Genomic DNA, 22,874 nt, shown 5'->3' on the forward strand with positions numbered 1-22,874 from the left:
GGAAAAACAAACAGTTCCCATGGGATTTCCAAAAACCCATCCGCTTAACCGATTTGTATGAAATTTGGTACCGAGGTAGGTTGCGTACCTGTAATTGACATAGGCAACTTTTTATCCCGGAAAATCAAACAGTTCTCACGGGAACTTTAAAAACCTAAATCCACGCGAACGAAGTCGCGGGCATCCTCTAGTATAATGTAATATAATATTACATCTAAGTGTGAACAGTGACATCTAAAAGTAGGGTGAGCGATATTTATGTATTATACTAGCCGATACCCGCGACTTCGCCCGCGTGGATTTAGGTTTTTTGAAATCCCGTGGGAACTCTTTGATTTTCCGGGATTAAAAGTAGCCTATGTGCTAAATCAGGATATTATCTATCTCCATTCCAAATTTCAGTCAAATCCGTCCAGTAGTTTTTGCGTGAAGGAGTAACAAATATATATACACACACACACACACACACACACACACACACACACACACACACACACACACACACACACACACACACACACACACACACACACATACAAACTTTCGCCTTTATAATATTAGTGTGATTATATTTCCGTAGTTTGAAGGCAACTTGACAAAGGTTAACCCAAATATAGTAGGTAGGTATTTTAGAAATACTATCGAAAACCCCTGTCAAGGGGTAACCAGAGCAGTGCATGCTTTAATCAGAACATGTTTTTTTAAGGAATATTAGTCGTGCTAATCATTACTAGTACTCCCCTTTCCCCTCCAATTAAGCGTAAAGCTTGTGCCAGGAGTGAGTACGACGACAGTGCAACGGGTGGGGTTGAACCGCCGACCTTTCGGAATTCAGTCCGCTCCTCAACCGTTGAGCTATCGAGGCTCTATCTTGAAAAGTTAGACACAGTTTTACGAACTGTATGTTAAAACTGTGAGTTAAAGGTGCGTGTATGGATCGAACTCCCAACCCTTCTAGCATCAGTTTTCCCCTCCACTTTAATATATTATGAGTAGGTAGGTTTAACCTTTAACTCAATCAAGGCAACCCCGGTCCATCGTGGGAACCGCCGGTTAAATAACCCTTCCGAGCTCGGTTAGGTAAAACGGCTGTTTAAGGGCTGCAAACCTTGGTTAGGTGATCGTGAAGTTTTAAAAGACGGCGAACTCTACCCCCTTAAAAAAAAAACTCTACCACCATCACTTGCCAGCTGGTCTGATTGCAACTAGTCAATAAATCCATAGTAATATTATGAATGCGAAAGTGTGTCTGTCTGTCTGTCTGTCTGACTGTCTGCTACCTTTTCACGGTCCAAAAAATTCAACGATTCTGACGAAATTCGGTACAGGGTTAGCTTATATCCTGGGGACGGACATAGGCTACTTTTTATCCTGGAAAATCAAAGAGCTCCCACGGGATTCCCAAAAACCAACCCGCTTAAGCGATTTGTATGAAATTTGGTACCGAGGTAACTTACGTCCCTGTAATTGACATAGGCAACTTTTTATCCCGGAAAATCAAACAGTTCCCACGGGATCTTTGAAAACCTAAATCCACGCGGACGAAGTCGCGGGCATCCTCTAGTTGAAAATAAACAACTTGGCTATTACCACGGCCTTTGTTCGTGTGATATTTTTCTGTCCTGAATTCTGTGGCTAGGACGGTTAAGGTGAAATAAATAGTTTTAGAAGAAATAGTTTTTATTTCAGGCATTAAGAAACAAAGCTGCTTATAATAAATTGTTATAAAAAAAATTACTGTGATATTAAAAACATTCCACATAATCTATGTTAGAACTTTAAAAGCCAGCTTAAATGACCTTCCATTAGGGTTCCGTAACCGAAGGATGCCAACGGGATCCTATTTCTAAGCCTCCGCTATCCATCCGTCCGTCTGTCAACGGGCTGTATCTCGTGAACTGTAATGTAGAGAGTTGAAATCACAGAATGTCTATTTCTATTGCAGCTATAACAACAATAATAAAAAATTCAAAATGGCTGCTACAAAAAAAATGAAAAGTAATATATTTTCTTATACGATGGTACGGAACCCTTTGTATGCGAGTCCGACTCGCGCTTGACCGATTGTTTATTTTCCAAGATCGGCTCCTCCCAAACCTATGAATTAAAGAAAAAACATTACAGCGTTGTATATAGGTACACTTTAAAGGTTATACATATATTTAAATTCCTTTTGATGCAAGCTTCCCTCTGAATTACATCCATACTTAATATTATAAATGCGAAAGTGTGTCTTTTGGTCTGTCTGTCTGTCGCTCTGTCGGTCTGTCTGTCTGCTACCTTTTCACGGCCCAACAGTTTAACCGATTCTGACGAAATTTTTTACAGGGTTAGCTTAGGTATATCCTGGGGACGGACATAGGATAGGACTATTCATCCCGGAAAATCAAAGAGTTCCCGCGGGATTCCTAAAGACCAATCCACTTAACCGATTTGTATGAAATTTGGTACCGCAGTAGATTGCGTCCCTGTAATTAACATAAGCAACTTTTTATCCCGGAAAATCAAACAGTTCCCACGGGATCCTTAAAAACCTAAATCCACGCAGACGAAGTCGCGGGCATCCTCTAGTTTTCTATAATTCCTCGCATATTCACGATTATGGGAGGAATTAATTAAAAAAACATAAAGCGTTCTGGGCACCCTGCCTCGTTACAATGATTTGGATGACATATTTCTTGTTTTGTAATTTTTGTATTTAAGCATTTATAGTATTTGTGAATATAATGTGATTAGTACATATAGAGTGGTTATAATATGTACTTAAATGGAGTGAGCATTCTGTACTTAGAACTTTTAAATATCGTAATGTTAAGGGCCGGCGCACATATGGCGGAGCGCAGCGCAGAGCATGCCCGCGAAGTTTTCTAATAGCGTGACACGTCATTACGTGAATTTCTACCAGAGAATGTGCGAGCACGCGCGGGACTGTGCGCGGATGCGCGAGTATCCGTACGGATGCACAATTGATTTTAGATATTATTTATAGATGATATTTAGAGGACAATGTCGATAATATTTTGAATGTGAAAAATGCTCTGCGCTGCGTTCCGCCATACTATGTGCGCCGGCCCTTAGAGTGCAACTACCGTTGTTGTAGAAAAAAAACATAGAAATAAAAAGAATTAAAACATCTTTACCAGTTTCGCCAGCAACATTAGTAGCATCGTTGACGATTGTAGGGATTCCACTGCTTATTCCAGTAATCGGTTCAAGAGTGTCAGTAACAAGGTTAAGAGCGCCGCCAACTACACCGTTAGTAGCAATGTTGACCGCGCTACCAGCGATACCAGTAGTAGCATCAACAACGCCACCCCCAGTAGCAACAACATCATTGACTGCGGTGCCAACAGACTGAACAGTGCGGTCCACGAGCCCACCGGCAGTACTCAAAACTCCATTAGTGACCAGAGTACCAGCACCAACAAGAACGCCGTTAGCAAGACGATTGACACTAGCGAGATTGTTGGCAGCGAGCTTGTTAACACCGTTGACGAGACCACTAGCCACACCAGTGGTCTGACCGATGAAACCTGTTGAATATAACAAGATACAGTTAAAAACTTAAACCCGACTGCGATCATCTTAATAAAAGCTGAAATATTAGAGTAAATTTTTTTTCTGTCGCTAATGTTGTTATACGTTTATATTCATGAAGTCAGAATTTTCTCTTCTTTCACGTAAAACGTGGACGTATGCGTAACCCGGTGCGTTAGGGATTTACACGCGTCACTACGTGTCACGTGTAAGAAATTGGTGTGAATCGGCCGTAACAGGGCTCTCTCCGTCACTCGTTTCATACAATCGTAGTTCCAATTTCATTTGAATATTAAGCAACCAAAGTCCATGAAATTTTGCAGACATATTCTAGACACTAATATCTGTGCCTGTGGTGTTTTAGATTTTTCTAAAAATATGTAGTTTTAAAATTACAGGGGCTCAAAGATTTGTATGTGAATTTTTAAGACCGCGTAACTTTGAAACCGAATATTTTAACAGAAATCTGGTAAACCACAGACATAGATATTAGTTTCTAGAATATGTCTGCAAAATTTCATGGACTTTGGTTGCTTAATATTCAAATGAAATTGGAACTACGATTGTATGAAACGAGTGACGGAGAGAGCCCTCTTAAGCTGTGGGGACTCGGGGACTATCGATGGTGAATGTAAAATAATATATTACTCTTACCTTGAGGGAAAGCCTCGACCGCCATACTAAGGCTCTGTAAAAAACATTTTATTTTTATTTATTAACTTAAAAAATCAGCCTGGCTGTCCAGCGCGGAAATGCAGCCAGTATTCTTGGCACCATTCCACGCGGGCATGATTTGTATAGTAATTAGATAAGGCTAGCTTTAAGTTTTATTGTAATACCCTATAATGTCTATTGTAATGTATGCCTAGATGATGCCCGCGACTTCGTCCGCGTGGATTTAAGTTTTTTGAAATCCCGTGGGAACTCTTTGATTTTCCGGGATAAAAAGTAGCCTAGGAGCTAATCCTGGATATTATCTATCTCCATTCCAAATTTCAGCCAAATCCGTCCAGTAGTTTTTGCGTGAAGGAGTAACAAACATACACACACACACACACACACACACACATACACAAACTTTCACCTTTATAATATTAAGTGTGATTTTCTCCAAAAAAAAAACTTAAAAAATATACAGAGAGTTTTCGTTACATTCAGCGCCACAAAAACCACAGTTGATTTTACCGGGCACTGAGATAATTTATTACAGTTAACTCATTAAAGTTATATGTAAGTACTACATGATGCCCGCGACTTCGTCCGCGTGGATTTAGTTTTTTTTAAATCCCGTGGGAATTCTTTGCTTTTCCGGGATAAAAAGTTGCCTATGTCAATTTCCCGGACGTAAACTTGCTTTGTACTAAATCCATACTTCCATACTTAATATTATAAATGCGAAAGTATGTCTGTCTGTCTGTCTGCTATCTTTTTACGGCCCAACCGATGATACAGAGTTAGCTTACATCCCGGAGATGGGCATAGGCTACTTTTTATCCCGGAAAATCGAGGAGTTCCTACGGGATTCTGAAAGGCTCATCTGTTTATCCGATTTATATGGAATTTGGTACAGAGGCACTTTTTATCCCGGAAATGCAAAGAGTTCCCACGGGATTTTAAAAACCTAAATCCACGCGGACGAAGTCGCGGGTATCAACTAGTAGGTAATATTTCAATTCTATTGAGTATTTGTGAAAATCATTTGTGAAAATGATGAAGATTATGAAGTATTATAGGTATGAATAACAAATTATGAACTAACTAGATCGATAGGCTAAACTGTTCATGCGGCTAATTGGCACGGGCTCCAAAAATGTTATAATACAGGCTGTTTGGTAATTAACTAATCACACTAATATTATAAAGGAGAAAGTTTGTATGTGTGTGTGTGTGTGTGTGTGTGTGTGTGTGTATGTTTGTTACTCCTTCACGCTAAAACTACTGGACGGATTGGGCTGAAATTTAGAATGGAGATAGATTATACCCTGGATTAGCACATAGGCTACTTTTTATCCCGGAAAATCAAAGAGTTCCCACGGGAATTTTAAAAAAACTACATCCACGCGAACGAAGTCGCGGGTATCAGCTAGTTAGTATATAAAGACGACACGTACCCATGCTACTTTGATCTGATAAATACAATGCTGAAGTATAATGTGCTGATAAGTATAATGACAAAATAAAATTATAAAAAATTTCGTACAAAATTTAAAAAAAATTCATGTCAAAGTTTTCATGACCCTAACGTGCCCTAACTCACTGAGATCGTTAGCCATCTTTAGATAGGCCAAGGCCAACTATCTCAGTGAGTTAGGGCACGTTAGGACCATGAAAACTTGGACATAAATAAAATTAAAATTTTGTATGGAAATTTTTATAATTTTACTAGCTGATGCCCGCGACTTCGTTCGCGTGGATGTAGGTTTTTTAAAATTCCCGTGGGAACTCTTTGATTTTCCGGGATAAAAAGTAGCCTATGTGCTAATCCAGGGTATAATCTATCTCCATTCTAAATTTCAGCCCAATCCGTCCAGTAGTTTTTGCGTGAAGGAGTAACAAACATACACACACACACACACACACACACACACACACACACACACACATACAAACTTTCTCCTTTATAATAGTAGTGTGATATTAGTGTGATTTTGTGATCATACTTCGGCATTGTATTTATCAGATCAAAGTAGCATGCGTACGTTTCGTCATTATGTACTAATTATCAAACACCCTGTATAACTAAATTTACTCTTATATATATTATGTAATAAATATATATTGTTTAACTTCTTTTGAAGTCGGTTTTTTTTTGAAAATTTTATGATGTAAGACATGAATGCAAATAAAGAATAGAGAATATCCAAATTCACAAATTATTATTATACTAGATTCCGCGACCGCGGCTTCGTCCGCGTGGATTTAGGTTTTTTGAAATCCCGTGGGAACTTTTTGATTTTCCGGGATAAAAAGTAGCCTATGTGCTAATCCTGGATATTATCTATCTTCATTCCAAATTTCAGCCAAATCCGTCCAGTAGTTTTTGCGTGAAGGAGTAACAAACATACACACACACACACACACACACACACACACATACAAACTTTCACCTTTATAATATTAGTGTGATTATAATATTTTTATCCATCAATCTTGCGTAAAACATTTTATTTAGAAGGAGATCATAAAGTTTTCACTATATTTGGTGTGTTTTTTAACCCCCGACCCAAAAAGAGGGGTGTTATAAGTTTGACGTGTGTATCTGTGTATCTGTTTGTGGCATCGTAGCTCCTAAACTAATGAACCAATTTTAATTTTTTTTTTTGCATGAAAGGTGGCTTGATCGAGAGTGTTCTTAGCTATAATCCAAGAAAATCGGTTCAGCCCTTTGAAAGTTATGAGCTCTTTTCTAGTTACTGTAACCTTCACTTGTCCGGGGGTGTTATAAATTTTTAATTTACACTTGTTATATAATAATTATAATAAAATCAGTAATTCTCACCAGTACTAAGCAAGCTGCCCGAAGAAAGTCCATGGTTTTGTAATTTGTACCTATTGCCTATTGAAATTACTTTAATTTTTTTCCGCTTTTATATTGAACATGACAAAAGCTTGAAACAACCTGTATAAATATAACTGTTTATACATTAGATCACCGCATACGCAGTTGTGAAATATAGTGTGGGCAAAATAAGTAAATACCAGCCAAGTGCGAGTCAGACTCGCGCACCGAGGGTTCCGTACTCGGGTATTTTTTCCGACATTTTGCACGATAAAGTCGAAAAACGATTATGCATAAAGATAAACAAAAATCTGTTTTGGTATAGTTGTCTTACTTCGAAAATTAATATACTAATTATTTGTTCATGAAACTGCAGTGAACACATTTTTTTTGTGATGAAAATTCACGGTTTGCGGATTTTTTCCTTTAAGACCTACTAACCTGCCAAATTTAATGATTCTAGGTCAACGGGAAGTACCTTATTTTCTTGACTGATACGACAGACGGACAAACAGACAGACAGATGGACGGACAGACAGACAGACAACAAAGTGATCCTATAAGGGATCCGGTATTCCTTTTGAGGTACGGAACCCTAAAAATCCATGGCTATCACCACGACCTTTGTTCGTGTTATATTTTTCTATCTGAATTCTGTGGTTAAAGGTGCCCACGCAATCGAACTGAACTGCAGCGGAGCTGCGCGTCGCGTCAGCGCCCCGCGCGATATTCTCTCCAGCCGCGACGCGCGGCAGAGACGTACACGCGTCGTGGCTGGAGAGAATATCGCGCAGTTCCGCTGCAGTTCAGTTCGAGTGCGTGGGCACCTTAAGGACAGGTGAAGGTGAAATAAATAGTTTTAGAAGAAATAATTTTTATTTCAGGCACTAAGAAACACAGCTGCTTATAATAAATTGTTATAAAAAAATTACTGTGATCGGATCGACTAAATCTTTACGGGATTTCTGAAAACCTAAATCCACGCGGGCGAAGCTGCGGGTATCAGCTATGAAGTTGTATAATATGTTCTGTGGCAACTTTGTACCAATCTCTCTCTCTCTGTTGCTACGTCCGAATAAAAGGCTGTCTGTTTCAGAAAGTTTTACTATATTTAAATATTCTAATAGTTAGTATCTAGTTCTCAATTTCCAAATAGTTTCAGTTTATATCAAAGGTTCTAGTGTTTCCACGAAAACCACCGTTTCTTCCAGTATAAAAAGTGCCAGTAGCAAGGTTAAGAGCGCCACCAACTATACCAGTAGTAGCAAGGTTGACGACGCTACCAGTGATACCAGTAGTAGCATCAACAACGCCACCCCCAGTAGCAACAACATCATTGACTGCGGTGCCAACAGACTGAACAGTGCGGTCCACGAGCCCACCGGCAGTACTCAAAACTCCATTTGTGACCAGAGTACCAGCACCGATAAGAACGCCGTTAGCAAGCCGATTAACACGAAGGAGGTTGGCGTTAGCGAACTGATTAGCGGCGTTGACGGCGCTACCAGCTGCATTGGTGATACCACCGAAGAAACCAGTAGCGTCCCCGACTCCTGTTGAATAAAAGCAGACGTTTTTTAGGTCTCAAAAGGTGTTTTCTTTGGTATCCTTAGTAAAATTAGTTCTTTTTGTTTCTAAAAATAATAATGTGTTCATTTGTATTTGCTTAGTAAAGTAAATACAAGTGTAAATTAAAAATTTATAACACCCCCGACGATCCAAAGTACCTATTTGAGTTTTCCAAAACATCATTTTCAAAATAAATAATTATGTATGTAGGCCAACGTCCATCTTGACAGCTTGACATTTGTCTATTGACATAATATTATGAAACTAACGGTTATCTAACCTTCTTTTCTACAAGAAAACTAGAAAAGAGCTGATAACTCTTAAACGGCTGAACCAATTTTTTTAGATTATAGCTAAGAACACTCTCGATCAAGCCACCTTTCCAACAAAAAAAACTAAATTAAAATCGGTTCATTCGTTTAGGCGCTACGATGCCACAGACAGATACACAGATACACAGATACACACGTCAAACTTATAACACCCCTCTTTTTGGGTCGGGGGTTAAAAATAAAATAAAATAGCCATTTATTCTACTACCTTGTTTCCTAGTCGTCAAAGTATCTAAGGATTTTTTGTTTTATTATTATATGCTTAGTAAAGTAGGTAGGTTTAAATAAATACTAGCTGACGGCCGCGACTTCGTTCGCGTCATAGATATAAAATATATTATTTGGATATATATATATCTGTGGTCCGCGTGTTGATTTCTTGGGATATAAAGTAGCCTATGTGCTAATCCAGGATATCATCTATGAAAAAAAATGAAAAATATCTTTATTTACACTTAACATTGCCTTAAAATAAACAACGATAACAACTGCGTTAGTTAGGTACAAACTGTGTTGCAGTTGTTAACGCCCACCTCCAGATTAACAAAATTAGGTAGTAAAGACAAGATAAATAAATAGATATATATATAACATTAAATATATATATATGTGTAACAATCTTAAAAATCAATGAATATTGTGTTAAGTTAATATGCATGTGTGTGTGTGTGTGTGTGTGTGTGTGTGTGTGTGTGTGTGTGTGTGTGTGTGTGTGCGTGTGTGTGTGTGTGTGTGTGTGTTTGTTTGTATGTGCATGCGAGTGTGAATGGATTATTTCAAAGTTACGATGTCTTCCGTGTCCCTATAAGAGAGTGATTTAAGCCATTGAGATATAAGTATTTTACAGGTTCGTTGATTAGCAGAGTAAATATTTAAGTGATAATTTACTTTGTTGTATATTATTGGGCTAGCATAGCAAAAATGTTTACTTGCTAGTTCAGTTCTGCAAGATTTGATCTGGCATACCTTATCGGATCTTCTTTTACGATGGTCTAACGTAGAATCATAGTGCATTTGTTTGTGTTTTCGTAAAATTACTTGGAGTATGTAGATCTGTCGTACCGTTAGAACATCGCATAAACCATACAACTATCTCCATTCCAAACAGCCAAATCCGTCCTGTAGTTTTTGCGTGAAGGAGTAACAAACATACACACACACACACACTTTCGCCTTTATAATATTAGTGTGATTTAGTACAGTTTTATTATAAGTATAGATAAAAGTGTATGGATAGTTAATGAAAATATAGTAGTAATTGTTATGTACATAATATTAAGAGCGCCACCTCGCCAACAAACTGGCCCACCAGTTTGGCGTGTACAAAAATGTAAGAGCCCTGTAAAATTAATTTGAATTAAAAAAAAGGACAATATGGCAGGGCAAGGGCAGGGCAATTTCGTTGTCTGTCCGTCTTTGTATCTGTCTGTATGTTTGTCTGTATGTTGTCAAGAAAAAGGAATCAAAACCTACATGATTCTAGATACTAGTACCTACTTCCCGTTGACCTAGAATCATGAAATTAGGCAGGTAGCTACTAGCTATACCCCACTTAAGAGGGCTCTCTCCGTCACTCGTTTCATACAATCGTAGTTCCAATTTCATTTGAATACTAGCCGATGCCCGCGACTTCGCCCGCGTGGATTTAGGTTTTTTGAAATCCCGTGGGAACTCTTTGATTTTCCGGGATAAAAAGTAGCCTATGTGCTAATCCAGGATATTATCTATCTCCATTCCAAATTTCAGCCAAATCCGTCCAGTAGTTTTTGCGTGAAGGAGTAACAAACATACACACACACACACACACACACACACATACAAACTTTCGCCTTTATAATATTAGTGTGATTAAGCAACCAAGGTCCATGAAATTTTGCAGACATATTCTAGAAACTAATATCTATGTCTGTGGTTTTACAGATTTCTGTTAAAATATTCGGTTTCAAAGTTACGCGGTCTTAAAAATTTTCATACAAACCTTTGAGCCCCTGTAATTTTAAAACTACATATTTTTAGAAAAATCTAAAACACCACAGACACAGAAATTAGTTTCTAGAATATGTCTGCAAAATTTCATGGACTTTGGTTGCTTAATATTCAAATGAAATTGGAACTACGATTGTATGAAACGAGTGACGGAGAGAGCCCTGTTAAAGAAAGTGTTCAGGTAAGTGCAACATAGTGTAATCAAATGTATTATAGAAGCAGGCGTTGTTTTGCGGAAGTCCATGATATACAAGGATGATATAAAAGCTTAATTTGCTATAATCCGCCAAACCAACGCAATCTGTATGGTACGCAGCACCACACAAATTCCAACACCACTCGACGTTTCGTCCCGACACCGGAGCATCCTCAGGAGATGTAGACCTCACAATGTCTAATTGCAAAGCCCCAGCGTCATACTAATTTTAACAGCTTCTTTCAGCTTAAGCAGCTATAGAGCACGATCTTTCAAATAGCTCTCTATTGGAGATAGTCAGGTTAGCCCGTTTTCACTTTAGACTGCTTCATCACTTACCACCAGGTGAGATTTCAGTCAAGGTCTAACTTGTTATTAATCAAAAAAACGGCCAAGTGCGAGTCAGACTCGCGCACCGAGGGTTCCGTACTCGGGTTTAGTATAAACTGCCATACGACTGTCAGGTTAGCCCGTTTTCACTTTAGACTGCTTCATCACTTACCACCAGGTGAGATTTCAGTCAAGGTCTAACTTGTTATTAATCAAAAAAACGGCCAAGTGCGAGACAGACTCGCGCACCGAGGGTTCCGTACTCGGCTAATTTTTCCGACATTTTGCACGATAAATCAATAACTATTATGCACAAAAATAAAGAAAAATCTGTTTTAGAATGTACAGGTAAAGTCCTTTCATATGATAGGCCACTTGGTATATTAATCTTACTTTGAAATTTAACCACAAATTTACGGTTTTCAGATTTTCCCCTTAGGCACCATAAAGGTTTTTTTGACAGACACAACGGACGGACAGATAGACAGACAGACAACAAAGTGATTCTATAATTGTTACCTTCCCAAATACCCTATTTCATTAGACGAAAGTGCGAGGGTTCCGTACTCGCGTATTTTTCAGACATTTTGCACGATAAATCAAAAACTATTATGCATAAAAATTGATAATAAGAGGGCTCTCTCCGTCACTCGTTTCATACAATCGTAGTTCCAATTTCATTTGAATATTAAGCAACCAAAGTCCATGAAATTTTGCGGACATATTCTAGAAACTAATTTCTGTGTCTGTGGTGTTTTAGATTTTTCTAAAAATATGTAGTTTTAAAATTACAGGGGCTCAAAGATTTGTATGAAAATTTTTAAGACCGCGTAACTTTGAAACCGAATATTTTAACAGAAATCTGGAAAACCACAGACATAGATATTAGTTTCTAGAATATGTCTGCAAAATTTCATAGACTTTGGTTGCCTAATATTCAAATGAAATTGGAACTACGATTGTATGAAACGAGTGACAGAGAGAGCCCTCTTATTATCAATTTTTATGCATAATAGTTTTTGATTTATCGTGCAAAATGTCTGAAAAATACGCGAGTACGGAACCCTCGCACTTTCGTCTAATGAAATAGGGTACAAGTGTAAATTTAAAATTTATAACACCCCCGACAAGTGAAGGTTACAGTAACTAGAAAAAAGCTGATAACTTTCAAACGGCTGAACTGATTTTCTTGGATTATAGCTAAGAACACTCTCGATCAAGCCACTTTGCAAACAAAAAAAACTAAATTAAAATCGATTCATTCGTTTAGGTGCTACGATGCCACAGACAGATACACAGATACACACGTCAAACTTATAACATCCCTCTTTTTGGGTCGGGCGTTAAAAACGGAGCTCTATTAATGTCACTCTGCTTTATGTTTGTCTGTTCGTCCGTCCACAAAAAAAACTTATTAAAAAATAAAAATTCAAAAATATGATCTTGAAATAAGGTCATTTGAAGGTGCATCTTACATTTGTCTCAACATAATATATTTAAACAGCATTATTGATTCAACCACATCCGTATTTTATCACTACAACCCCCCCTGGTCCAGTGGTAAGCGTGTAGAGGCATGCAGCCTCTTTTAAGACCGGCAGCTGCGAAGAAAGCAACACACTTTGCAGCTGTCACTTAGAGAACACAATTTGAATTCGGAACGATTCGAATATCCTGCTGGCCTGGACGAACCCCGGGCGGCGGATTCAACCAATTCACTTCAGATCATCAAGACCGCAACACCTCGGTCTAGCATCAAGCTCCGGCCCTCGTTTTCCTACCACAGTTTTAATTATAACCAAGGCATATATTGTAAACTAGCCGATGCCCGCGACTTCGCCCGCGTGGATTTCGATTTTTTTAGATCCCATGGGAACTCTTTGATTTTCCGGGATAAAAAGTAGCCTATGTCCTTCCCCGGAATGTATTCCAAGTCTGTACCAAATTTCATTAAAATCGGTTCAGCGGTTGGGCCATGAAAACGTAGCAGACAGACAGACAGACAGACACACTTTCGCATTTATAATATTAGTGTGGATAATAATTGTTCATGTAATACAACGTAATAATTGTAGCGGCATTTCATTTATCAGTTATCCTACGCTGCATGGCTGCTACAAGCGCTGTGGTCTTATTAGTGGGAGGTCCCGCGTTCGATTCCCGGTAGGGTTTCGGAATTCCTAAATTTCTGGTCTGGTCTGGTGGCAGGCTTCGGCTGTGGCTAGTTACCACCCTACTAGCAAAGCCGTGCCGCCAAGAAAGAAAAAACGTTTATTTTTGAAAGCTGTGCCACACATTATCAGTTATACCTACGGGTTAGGTTACCTGGCGCCTCTAATACAACATGAGCATTAAGGGTCTTATACGCTAAACATGCTCACGAATTACCATTGTTTAACGTATTAAACAGAAATATTTTGAGAAACAAAAAATAGTGTAGCAAGTTTAAAAGGTTGATCTTCTTTGAGAGCCTTTCGGATTTGACGAAAATACCTTATTTATCCAAAGAAAAATTGAAACACATTGCTAAAATCACGAAAAATCAACCAAAACGCCTTGTAAAGTTCCCGTAAATATGATTTGTCTACTGCAGTAAACACGAAACAAAAATTCTTTTTACAAATGAAAGCAATTGAAGTATTATTGGCCTATCTTATTTTAGACTTTTGTGCTTTCATTATTTAATGAAAAACATTCAAGCGCTCCAAGTATTTCCACAAAAATTCTCCATACAAAATCGTATGGGGATTTGCGATACAAAATCTCACTGATATAACAAGAAGCGCACGAGCCGAATTTTCACTCTGCCGACGGCCTTCGAAGGGGGACTACGCTTCTCGCCGCCAGCTTTACTTTTACGCGGGAATCGTGAACTTCAAATCGTACACGCAAAAACAACAAGTAAAATATAGCAAGTTTAAAAAAAGTAGATTTAAGTCGATTAAATTAATTATTTGCTGAGACATATTTTGGCATTTAGTTATCAGTTGGTTTTTAGGATTCCGTCAAAAAACGGTTTCGTTATCTGTAAAATTTGCTATAATTTTAAAAACCCAAAATGGCCGCCGCTCCAATTTGTCATTTTCACACTATGGGTGTCGTTTTCAGCTTTTTAGGGGTGACAAAGAACGAATAGGTATCATATTATTTTTGAAATCCAAAATGGCCGCCGAAATTTTTTTACATTATGGGCCTCATATTCAAGGTTTTCGGGGTGTCTAAAAACGGATATGCTATTATTCTTTAAATCCAAGATGGTTCTTTAAATCCAAGATGGCTATTGCACTAATTTGTTACTTTCAAAGTCAAAGTCAAAATCATTTATTTAAAGTAGGTACAATTGTACTCCTTTTGATGGTCGAAATTGTTAAATTTGTACGATATAGTGGTGATAATTAATTACGTAACTTAAAACTAAAGCTACGAGGGTTCCAAACGCGCCCAAGTCTGAGAAGAGCCCACAACAAACTCAGCCTTTCGCATTATAGGTTACATTTCAAGGTTATCGGGGTGGTTGAGAACGAATATGGTATTATTTTTGAAATTAACATTAAATTATTAATTTCAAAACAAAATTGAGTTTTATTACAAAATCATCAGCAATATAAAAAACAGAGTGCAATTTACAACAGCACTCGGAGTTCCATGTTGTGAGTCGTGACGATAAAGGTCGTACTATTTTGCTGCCACTTTTTTCTATATATCTTACGTCTTTATTATAGTTAGGTAATTACTATCTATGCTTGCTCACTCCTGATTTTTTTACAAAAAAAAAATTATTATTATACTTATTACTTGCAAAACCTCAAAATTTCGTCCGCGTGGGTTGTATCCATTTGTGTCGGAGTCTCACTGCGCATGACGTAAGCTCGCTAGTGGCTGGATACTTGCCTACTTCGACGTAGATACCTACGACCGAAATCGGCCGGCAGCGAATAGCCCCGTTAAAGTCAAAAGACCTCAAGCAGAAAAAGCGCAGGAATTAACCAAGGAACCAAGCGATTTAGCGTTCCGGTACGCGTATTTCCGTTTCCGTGTTCATTCCCCCTCTCCCCGTCCTCCACTTACCGAGGCGACACGTTATAAACGTTTTACTAATGTCAGTTTATGCAATATTAAAAAATTCCTAAAAAAAAAGTTCCGGCAAAGGGAGTGAGGGGGGATGACTTACCCTCCACCCCCTCCTCCCCCCTCCCCCCACCTACCCCCTATCGAGGCGGCACGTTTCAAAGATTACCCTTTTTTTTTTTTGTTGACGCTGGGGAATGCATTTACGCATCCCCCCCGGAAGCTAGCCAGCCAGCCATAAGGCAGCCAGCCAGCTGAGGGAGGGTATGTGGGACTCGCCGGCCGAGAGGCGACCGGAATACCCACTAAACCCCAGCGGCGCTACTGCGCGTCGCCTGGCGACTGGGTCACGGGAACGCCGAAGCAAACAACCGCGACCCAGCCAGCGACGTCTGCCGAGGCAGACCCTCCACCGGGGACCTGCTCGCTAGGTCACCCCACCGCACCAGTTATACCTACGGGTTAGGTTACCTGGCGCCTCTAATACAACATGAGCATTAATGTCAAAAGACCTCAAGCAGAAAAAGTGCAGGAATTAACCAAGGAACAAAGCGATTAAGCGTTCCGGTACGATGCCCTGTAGAAACCAAAGGGGTACCTATGGGTTTAATAAAAACTCCCATACCCCTTCCAGGCTAGCCCGCTTCCAAGAGACTGCATCATCACTTACCATCCGGTGAGATTGCAGTCAAGTGCTAACGTGTACCTATCAGAAAAAAAATGTAATAATAGCGTATAAGTTTTGCACCGAAATGCGTCAAGGGAAATGTCAATATGTATTTTTAAACAATATACTTATTATTTATGTGAATAAATAATATTCCGTATAATAATGCAATAATTTATGTATTTTCGAATTTTGGACAGTTTTTAATCGACTCAAAAAAAAACGATTTTATTTTTAGAGTTCCGTACCCGAAAGGTACCGACGGAACCCTAATATTAAACCTCTACTGTATCTGTAATGTCAGTAGGCTATATCTCATGGACCGTACCAGAGTGAACTAGTAAGGGAACTTTCGGTTTCGTCCTGAATCGACGATATGTCAAATACAAGTGTAAATTAAACAAGTGTAAATTAAAAATTTATAACACCCCCGACGATCCAAAGTATTTGAGTTTTCCAAAACATCATTTTCAAATAAATAATTATGTATTTAGGCAACGTCCATCTTGACAGCTTGACATTAATTGTCAATTGACATAATATTAAAAACCTAACGGTTATCTAACCTTCTTTTCTACAAGAAAACTAGAAAAGAGCTGATAACTCTTAAACGGCTGAACCAATTTTTTTGGATTATAGCTAAGAACACTCTCGATCAAGCCACCTTTCAAACAAAAAAAACTAAATTAAAATCGGTTCATTCGTTTAGGCGCTACGATGCCACAGACAGATACACAGATACACAGATACACAGATACACAGACACACAGATACACAGATACATACGTCAAACTTATAACACCCCTCTTTTTGGGTCGGGGGTTAAAAATAACACCCCCGACAAGTGAAGGTTACAGTACGGTTACTCCTTAAAATCGGTTCGATTTTAATTAATTTTTTTTTTTGTTTGAAAGGTGGCTTGATCGAGAGTGTTCTTAGTCAAGGGGTGTTATAAATTTTATATTTACACTTGTTAAATCTTTATTTAAAGTGGTTTGAACAAAAACACAAAGAGAACATAATATGTCTCTCCTGTAGAATTATTAAACCGTGTACAAAATTATCTTTAAAATCGTGTAGTCCCGTTGGCCCCATTAGCCGTGTCCCCATTCAAGGGGAATTAAAATTTATTACACCCCCAACAAGTGAAGGTTACAGTAACTAGAAAAGAGCTGATAACTTTCAAACCTGAACCGATTTGCTTGGATTATAGCTAAGAACACTCTCGATCAAGCCACCTTGCAAACAAAAAAACTAAATTAAAATCGGTTCATTAGTTTAGGAGCTACGATGCCACAGACAGATACACAGATACACACGTCAAACTAATAACACCCCTCTTTTTGGGTCGGGGGTTAAAAACCCCTTTGAGTGCGGAACTCTGCTCAACGGAGCAAACAGACCTTCAAAATATGATGCAGCTGGGAACAATCTGTACAAATAATAACCCGTCGTATTTGCATATTTGCATTGTTATACACCATTGTTCAAAATTGGTATAAAATGGGCAGTGCAATGGGTATCACCACAACCGGAACCGCATCGCCCCCGCTGCAACATGAAGTTCTTCTTCGCCACCTCTCTGGCACTTCTGGTAAGCAGTAATCATCTTTTTACACGCAAGTGTAAATTCAAAATTTATAACACCCCCAACAAGTGAAGGTTATAGTTACTAGAAAAGAGCTGATTACTTTCAAACGGCTGAACCGATTGACCGAGCTAAGAACACTCTCGATCAAGCCACCTTTCAAACAAAAAAAAACTAAATTAAAATCGGTTCATTAGTTTAGGACACAGGTTTAGGAGCTACGATGCCACAGACAGATACACAGATACACACGTCAAACTTATAACACCCCTCTTTTTGGGTCGGGGATTAAAAAACCAGCCAAGTGCGAGTCAGACTGGCGCACCGAGGGTTCCGTACTCGGGTAATTTTCCGACATTTTGAACGATAAATCAAAAACTATCATGCATATATAAATAAAAATCTGTTTTAGAATATACAGGTAAAGCCCTTTCATATGATACTCCACTTGGTATACCTAGTTATCTTACTTTGAAAATTTAAAACTAGATCTCGTTCAAACCTATTTTCGGTGGAAGTTTGCATAGTAATGTACATCTTATATATTTTTTAGTTTTATCGTTCTCTTATTTTAGAAGTTATAGGGAGGGGGAGGGGGGCACATTTTACCACTTTGGAAGTGTCTCTCTCGCGCAAACTATTCAGTTTAGAAAAAAATGATAAGAAAAACCTCAATATCATTTTGAAGACCTATCCAAAGATACCCCACCCCACACGTATGGGTTTGATGAAAAAAAATATAATTTAAGTTTCAGTTGTAAGTATGGGGAACCCCCAAAATGTATTGTTTTTTTTTCTATTTTTGTGTGAAAATCTTAATACGGTTCACAGAATACATCTACTTACCAAGTTTTAACAGTATAGTTCTTATAGTTTCGGAAAAAAGTGGCTGTGACATACGACAGACAGACAGACAGACATGACGAATCTATAAGGGTTCAGTTTTTTGCCATTTGGCTACGGAACCCTAATAAAATAAATGGTTGCAACTAGTAACAGTGTAACTCGATGGGAAAAAACCGGTCAAGTGCGAATCAGACACTCGCGCACCGAGGATTCCGTACTCGGGTATTTTTTCCGACATTTTGTACAATAAATTAAAAACTCATATGCATAAAAATAATTAAAATTCTATTTTAGAATGTACAGGTAATATGATACCCCACTTGATAGTTATTTTACTTAAAAAATTGAAAATGCTTATTAAATTATTTTTTTATGAACACATTTTTTTTGTGATGTGACCACAAATTCACGGTTTCGGATTTTTCTTTTACTTGTGTTATTTATAAGACCTACCTACCTGCCAAACTTCATAATTTTAGGTCAACGAGAAGTACCCTATAAGTTTTCTTGACAGACGACTGACGGATAGACGGGCAGGCGGACAAACAGACAGATAGACAGACAGACAGACAGTGACGGATTAAGACTACTTGGTGCCCTAAGCAATCCATGCCTGTGGGCCCCCATATCCGTATGTCAACTAGAATCGGTCTATAAACCTTTACCGCCTAAAACATTAGTTTTTTGTAAAATAAGATGATGAGATGTAACGTACTTTAGAAGTGGAGTAGTTAGGTGCGACAACAATAAAAACCAAAGCATAATTTATTTATTTATTGAAATGCGCCTTGCGGCTTTCGGGGGCATTCGAATTGTCGAATGCACAAGCGGGCAGCGAGTGGGCAAGCGGGAGTGGGGTTATAACTTTAAATCGGACTCTATGTCAACTTAAAACGCGTGAATTTTCAAATTAGTCCTAGAAACTCTTTTTGGTGTGGTTTTTGGTGAGGTGAGTGAGACGTGATGCCCTAAGGGCGGATTTTTTTTGTGCTTCTTCTGGTGCCCCCTCAGACGTGATGCCCTAGGCAATTGCTTAATTTGATTAAGGGTTAATCCGTCACTGCAGACAGATAACAAAGTGATCCTATAAGGGTCCTGTTTTTCCTTTGTTATTTATTTTTCTCATAATAGTTATTGATTTATCGTGCAAAATGTGAAAAAAATAACCGAGTACGGAACCCTCGGTGCGCGAGTCTGACTCGCACTTGGCTGATTTTTTTGTAAGTTTAGTTACGCGATACTACGTGTATGAGTTGCCAGTGTGGGGTTACAAAATATGAGGAGTCTACTCTTCGTATTTCATACCGGTGTGCCAATTAGTACGGCAAAAAATATTATTATACAATTGTAATAGACTAATCACACTAATATTATAAAGGCGAAAGTTTGTATGTGTGTGTGTGTGTGTGTGTGTGTGTGTGTGTGTGTGTATGTTTGTTACTCTTTCACGCAAAAACTACTGAACGGATTTGGCTGAAATTTGGAATGAAGATAATATCCTGGATTAGCACATAGGCTACTTTTTATCCCGGAAAATCAAAGAGTTCGCACGGGATTTCGAAAAACCTAAATCCACGCGGACGAAGTCGCGGGCATCATCTAGTACACAATATATTCAGTACCTAATATTTTTTTTTAACTATAAATAAATAATTAAACCGACTTCAATTACCGTAAACACTTATGGTTATTATTAAGTCGGTTTTTATTTTATTTTTTGGAACTCTTGTATTAAATAATTATGATGTTACTAGCTGATACCCGCGACTTCGTTCGCGTGGATGTAGGTTTTTTGAAATTCCCGTGGGAACTATTTAATTTTCCGGGATAAAAAGTAGCCTATGTGCTAATCCAGGGTATAATCTATCTCCATTCTAAATTTCAGCCCAATCCGTTCAGTAGTTTTTGCGTGAAGGAGTAACAAACATACACACACACACACACACATATTTAAAAACTTTCTCCTTTATAATACTAGTGTGATTATATTTTGTGATGTTATTATTTATTAATTAGGCATATTCTAAATGTTTTTTTCAGAGCCTTATGGCAGCACATGCCTACCCTACATGTAAGTATATCATTTTTAATATAGATTTATAAATGACTAGCTGATACCCGCGACTTCGTTCGCGTGGATGTAGGTTTTTTGAAATTCCCGTGGGAACTTTGATTTTCCGGGATAAAAAGTAGCCTATGTGCTAATCCAGGGTATATAATCTATCTCCATTCTACATTTCAGCCCAATCCGTCCAGTAGTTTTTGCGTGAAGGAGTCACAAACATACACACACACACACATACTCACACATACAAACTTTCGCCTTTATAATATTAGTGTGATTACCTATAAATATGTTTTTATTATGATAATTCATAGTTTTACATAGGGAAATTATACAAGACACATGATTAAATTATATAGAAAAGTACAAAGACTATACTTACAGATCAAAAAAACTGGCCAAGTGCGAGTCATTTGTCTGGTTTAGCGGATTATAGCAAACTAGCTGATGCCCGCGACTTCATCAGCGTGGATTTAGGTTTTTTGAAATCCCGTGGAAACTCTTTGATTTTCCGGGTAAAAAGTAGCCAATGTGCTAATCCAGGATATTATCTATGTCCATTCCACAGACAAATCCGTTCAGTACTATTTGCGTGAAAGAGTAACAAACATACGCACACACACACACATACACATACACACACACACAAACTTTCTGCTTTATAATATTAGTGTGAAGTGTGATTAAGCTTTTGGTTTCTTGTATAAAATACTAGTTAATTTTCGATGTAAGCCCTCAGTCGGCTTGATTTCTCCTGACACCTTGAATACTTATCTTAATACTAAGAAAAAGAAAGAAAGAAAGAAAATTTTTTTTATTTGATCACTACATCACATCACAATACAATATATCTTAAAACTATGAATGAACATCTACATCATCTACTAGAGGATGCCCGCGGCTCCGCCCGCGTGGATTTCGGTTTTATTTAAATCCTGTAGGAACTCTTTGATTTTCCGGGATAAAAAGTAGCATCCTTCCCCGGGATGCACCCCAAGTCTGTACAAAATTTCATTAAAATCGGTTCAGCGGTTGGGCCGTGAAAACGTAGCAGACAGACAGACAGACAGACAGACAGACAGACAGACAGACACACTTTCGCATTTATAATATTAGTATGGATTTTATCAAATTAACACAAAACAATTAGGTATATTAAACTATACATACAAACCTTCCTCTTGTATCACTCTAACTATTGGTGAAAATCCCTTGCGTAGTTTAAGAGATCTACGCGCTCATACATACAGCCAGCGCGACGCGACTTTTTTTAAGAGGGCTCTCTCCGTCACTCGTTTCATACAAACGTAGTTCCAATTTCATTTGAATATTAAGCAACCAAAGTCCATGAAATTTTGCAGACATATTCTAGAAACTAATATCTATGTCTGTGGTTTTCCAGATTTCTGTTAAAATATTCAGTTTCAAAGTTACGCGGTCTTAAAAATTTACATACAAATCTTTGAGCCCCTGTAATTTTAAAACCACATATTTTTAGAAAAATCTAAAACACCATAGACACAGATATTAGTTTCTAGAATATGTCTGCAAAATTTCATGGACGTTGGTTGCTTAATATTCAAATGAAAGTGGAACTACGATTGTATGAAACGAGTGACGGAGAGAGCCCTGTTAACCGACTTCAAAAAAGGAGGAGGTTCTAAATTCGACGGAATCTTTTTTTTTAATTATTATTTGACTAGCGACCCGCCCCGGCTTCGCACGGGTGGACATTTATTTTTTCTATTTTCCGGGATAAAATATAGCCTATACGGATTCGGAAGAATCCCTCTAAGTAATGGTAAAAGAAATTTTGAAATCGGTCCAGTAGTTTTTGAGTCTATTCAATACAAACATACAAAAATACAAAGGTTTCCTCTTTATAATATTAGTATAGGTATGTTCCCCGATTGCTCGAAAAGCTCAGTTTTTATTAATGTGATATTAAATCTGTTTCGTTCTTCTTGCCAATTCGAATCCATAACCGAAAATGTTCTTTCTGTTTTGTTTGTTTGATTAAAAAAAAAAAGAATTGTGAAAATCGTTCCGACGGAGTTATGGAGTAAAATCGATAAAAAGGTTAATTCCCGTATCCCGAAGAATCGCTAATTTTTTCGGGATAAAAACTACCATATATTATAATATCAACCCGGAGTATCAGCTACCACTATACCTTTCATTCAAATCTATT

General features: G+C 38.1%; 1 long non-coding RNA gene across 1 annotated transcript; it reads left to right on the forward strand.

Moving 5' to 3' along the window:
• Window positions 1-912: 912 nt before the first annotated feature.
• On the forward strand, window positions 913-21,555 carry LOC123879599. The gene is made up of 3 exons (XR_006799039.1): window positions 913-924; window positions 13,708-13,718; window positions 21,476-21,555. It is a non-coding gene; the product is annotated as an uncharacterized LOC123879599 (long non-coding RNA).
• The last annotated feature ends 1,319 nt before the right edge of the window (window positions 21,556-22,874 follow it).

The sequence above is a fragment of the Maniola jurtina genome, chromosome 28 (genome assembly GCF_905333055.1).
Source record: "Maniola jurtina chromosome 28, ilManJurt1.1, whole genome shotgun sequence".
NCBI classification, from domain to species: domain Eukaryota; kingdom Metazoa; phylum Arthropoda; class Insecta; order Lepidoptera; family Nymphalidae; genus Maniola; species Maniola jurtina.